Raw genomic sequence first — 5,083 nt, 5'->3', positions numbered from 1 at the left:
CTAAATGAGATGCTGGACCGGATTCAGATGATGACCATCACGGATGGCCCGTCCTCGACCAACGCTTGGCTTGGTCTCAAGGCAGGCCACGGTGAATTTTACGCCCCACCCACCACCCACTTGGTAGCTACTGTCGACGACTTAACCGACATGCTGGATTACACCTCCGAGGAGGCCGATGAGATGGACGAGGGTATCGACGTCCCAGCCCACGCTGTTCCCCCTACAACTGCCCCGGCAATAGGAAGATGGATCGCCACCTCCAGCTATGATGTGTACATGGTCGACGCACCTAAGGAGGACGGCGATGACCTTAACAAGGGAACACCAAAACACCGACGCCAGCGGAGGCGATCTAAGGGAAACAGAAGGAGTAGAAACAACAATCCCCACATAGAAACAAATGGCACCGGAGTGGATAACACTCCGAACGACGGAGACGAGCTCGGTAAAAACACCAAACTGGACCTTCATAATCTTGCTCCGGAAGGCCATAACCAAGGCGGCTCCGGAGACCACGGAGACTCCGACGATCCCGTTGATTCCGAGGATAGCAACTACATGCCTCCTTCCGAGGAGGAAGAAAGCCTCGGGCCTGAAGACTTTATTGTCCTCGAAGATCCTCTTGATCAAGAACGATTCAAGCAGCAGCTTATAGCCACCGCCCGCAGCTTGAAAAAGAAGCAGCTGAAGGCCGAGCAAAACACCCTCGACGATAGATGGACAAAAGTCCGGGCAGCCGAAGAGGGGCACGGCTACCAACAGCAAACTAAAAGCTACCCAAAGCGGAAACTGATGCCACAATTTGACGACGAGGCCCTTGCGCGCACACCACCAAGATATTCCCAAGCAGACCAGCCCGACCGCCCCCCCTTGGAAGGGATAGGCCGGCTGGAGAGTCCGAATATCCACCCGCTCCCCCTTGCCGTAAGAGTAAGGAGGCAGCACAACAAGAATACTAATATGATCTACGACACAACCTAGCCGCTAGAGCAGGTCAGTTAAGGTCCATTTACGGATCTAGAGAGTACGCCCCCGCTGGACGGGACGGATACCAAGCTTGGCACGATCGAAATGACGGAGTTCGGGAGCAGCACCGGGCCGAGATGGAAGGCAATCTCTGGCGCAACATAGCCCGGTTTAGGGGCTCCACTCACCCGATGTGTCACGGATGAGGTGATGCAGCATCAATTCCCCGAAGGGTTTAAACCCGTTAACATCGAACAATACGACGAGACTATAGACCCGACCGTATGGATCGAAGATTTTCTTCTTCGTATTCACATGGCTCGAGGAGACGATCTCCACACCATAAAATACCTACCAGTTAAGCTCAAAGGACCAGCCAGGCATTGGCTGAATAGCCTCCCTGAAAACTCCATAGGGAGCTGGGAAGAGCTTGAGGATTCTTTCCGAGCCAACCTTCAAGGCACTTATGTTCGGCAACCGGATGCCGATGACCTGAGCCATGTGGTCCAACAGCCGGGAGAATCAGCCCTACAATTTTGGAATCGGTTTCGGACTAAGAAGAACCAAATCGTCGATTGTCTGGATGCTAAGGCGATAGCCGCATTCAAACACAGCATCCGAGACTGTAAGTGCATCTAGTGCCCCTTAGTGATTTTGGTGTATTGAAGACTTATAGGTTAAGGGACTAATGCGTTTGTGAGTGTACACAGATCTATAAGTCTATGAGGATTTTGATAATTACAGTGAAAGTCGACCCCTAAAAATGAAGTTCTTCGACTGAAGACTTTGGATTTCTGAAGACTTTGAAAGTGAAGAAATTAGTGTGACCTTGAAGACTTGGTATTCATTTAAGGAATATGAAGCGTGAAGACTTTTGTTTTCGTAGTTTCATTTTCTCTTTATTGAGTCATAGGAAACACCGTAGTGTTAAAGGGGGTCGAGGAAATACTAAGGAAAAATTTCCATGTGATGGTCAACTCAAATCCTACACCTACCAATCCCTTCGAGTGAAGCCATTGGAAATCTCATACAGTTCAGTCATATTCTTCAGTGACAGAGACGAAGTTCTTCTGGTCTCTGAGGAATTTGTTCTAACTGAGGAGTTAGGGATTCGCCAGTGCGGATTGCCTACACAGTGAGGAACATGATAGCCCTGAGGAATTTGAACCTCAAATTTCCGACCGTTGTTGTGCTATGCGCCAGCTGTCCCAAAATATCTACCCACCTAACGGTCATATCATTGAAGGGCATTTATGTCTTATCATGCGGGCTGCTCCCTAGGATATAAACAGCCGCCCCCTACAACCACTAGCTGGTTGCCTGCTCCAAGAGAAACTCACACTTGTCATTTGAGAGCGTCCCATCCTCCGAGGACTTTGAGCGAAAATCATCAAGTGAGGAAAAACCCAAACCCAAACACCTACAAACCCAAAGTGATTGAGCATCACTGAAGAGATTGATCCTGCGTGGATCCGACGCTTGTTACCTTCGAAGACTGTGCTTCTTCCAGACGGTTAGGCGTCATGGTCTAGAGCATCCAAGAGGAAATTGTGGATCGCCGAGTGACCGAGTTTGTGAAGGTTCGGAAGTCACCTGAAGACTTACCACGAGTGATTGGACGAGGTCTGTGTGACCTTAGTTCAAGGAGAATACGGTGAGGACTGTGTGTCCGGGACTGGGTGTCCTCAAGTTTAAATACCTAGCCGCTCCAACCAGATGTACAACTGAGACAGCAGTTGGAACTGGTCTACCAAATCATTGGCTTCACCAAGCTTACTGGTTCTATTTCCTCAACTCTTTCATTTCCTCATTCCTGTGTTGTGCAATTGTTCATATCTGTGTTTGAAGACTTTGACCGAAGACTTTCTCAATTTCCTCAGTTCAATTTCCTCAGTCTGTTTGTCTTCATCCTGTGTTATCCTGTGTTTACGCTTTCTGTACTCTGTGCTTGTTTTCATTTCATCATGATGACTATGCTTGTGCTCTGCTATGCATACTTGTGAGTACTTATTCCGCTGCAAGTAGTTCTTCGCTAAGGAATTTCCTCACCCACAAATTCCTCAGTGAAGAATTTATAAAAATCGCCTATTCACCCCCCCTCTAGTCGATATAACGCACTTTCAATTGGTATCAGAGCAAGGTACTCCCTTGTTCTGTGTGATTTTGGTTTAACCGTCTAGAGTTTTAGTTATGTCGACCGCAGGTATGATCAAGGTCTCTGTTGGGTGTCCTACCTTCGATGGGACGGACTACCCCTACTGGAAGAATAAGATGCGAATGCATCTTGAGGCAATTGATAACGATCTCTGGTATGTTATGGAAAAAGGTGTTCCCTCCGTCTCACCCTCACTGAACGCTGCCGATGTGAAGAGATTCAAGCAACTCGATTCTCAAGCGAAGAATATCATATGTGGCCATCTGAGCAAAGGACAGTATGGAAGAGTGAGTGCTTTGGAAACTTCTAAGCTTATCTGGGATAGGATGTCCAAAGTAAATGAAGGAGTCTCAACACAGCGTGACTCTCGAGTTGATGTTCTTCGCAATCTCTTCAACCGCTTCAAAAGACTCGACAATGAGAATGTTCAACAAACCTTCGATCGCCTCACTGACATCTCAAAAGAGCTTCAAGCACTTGGTGCCACTGACATCACCGACCACGAGGTGGTGAAGAAACTGCTGAGATCGCTTGATTCCTCATTTGATACTCTGGCCTTGATGATACAAGAGCGTGCTGATTACAAGTCACTTGATCCCGCTGATATCCTCGAAAGGCTAAACACTCATGAGTTCAAGCTTGCTGAAAAGAGAGATCTCTATGGTTCGAGCTATGGCAGATCACGTGCACTGAAGGCCAAGGCAGTTTCTGAGTCTGAAGATGAAGACTCTGAAAGCAGTCTTGGTGATCCTGAAGAACTGAGCCATGATCTAGCATTGCTTGTGAAGAAATTCCAGAAGCTCTCAAGACGTGGTCGCTTTGGAAGACCCTCAAGGAGCAATGATTCCTCATCTAGTGACTACAAGAAGAGGCTTTGTCACAAATGCAAGAAACCAGGACACTACATTCAAGATTGCCCTCAGTGGGAAAAGGAATCAAAGAAGAAGAAATACAAGGATTACAGTTTTGGTGATACTAAGAAAAAGAAGAAATCCTCAAAATCTTCATCATCAAAATCCTCAAAGTCTTCATCTCACAAGAAGAGTAGCTCCAAGAAGGCTCAGGCATTCATTGGCAAGGAAATGGACTCTGAGGCTGAATCTGAAGAAAATGAGGAAGAGGAGGCATCTGAGGATTCCGAATCCGATGTGGCAAGCCTAGCCCTCGCTACTGCATTCGTCAGCAAGTCTATCTTCAACTCTGAAGAAAATGACCTCACCAACAAGGCTGATGAAGGCAATGATGACTACGCTCCCACCTATTGCTTCATGGCAAAGGGTGCCAAGGTACTCAAATATGCCTCATCTGAATCAAGTGAAAATGAATCTGATGAAAACCTTAAGCCTAGCTATTCTAAACTTGCTAAGATTGCTGTGAAACAACAAAGGGCCCTTGAAAAGGTCCAAAACATGCTAGACAAGAGTGATGATATGTTGGGTGAAGAAATGGATCGCACTAAAACCTTGACTGAAAATCTTCAGAGACTTCAGACTAGGTATGACAACCTTCAAGGTCATCATAACACTCTCTTATCTGATCATGAGAAGCTTTCTTATGAATTTCTTCAAAGAAAGCAAGATCTGGAGAAGCTAAGAGTGAGTTATGAAGATCTTCAGAAGGAGCGTGATTCATTACTTGCTCAACAAGTCAGCGCTGCTCAGGAAGAATTTGTTCCTCCATGTTTGAAATGCATTGAACGTGAATCTGCTAATTCTTCACCTGAATGTTCAAATGCTTCTAATGCTACAAATTCTTCAACTGTCTCTGCTATCACTAATTCCTCATCTGAGGACATTGCTAGTATCACTGACAATGCAGGGCTGAAGGAATTGTACATGACAGGCATGTACAAAAGCCTCAAAGGGCATTAGACTCTTTGTGATGTGCTTAAAAAGCAGATCCTCAACAGGAACCCTAGGAAAGAGGGTATTGCCTTTGAGAGGAAACTCAATGCTGATG

Source organism: Aegilops tauschii, chromosome 1 (assembly GCF_002575655.3).
Source record: "Aegilops tauschii subsp. strangulata cultivar AL8/78 chromosome 1, Aet v6.0, whole genome shotgun sequence".
Lineage (NCBI taxonomy): Eukaryota > Viridiplantae > Streptophyta > Magnoliopsida > Poales > Poaceae > Aegilops > Aegilops tauschii.
Note: the sequence above shows the minus strand (reverse complement) of the source record.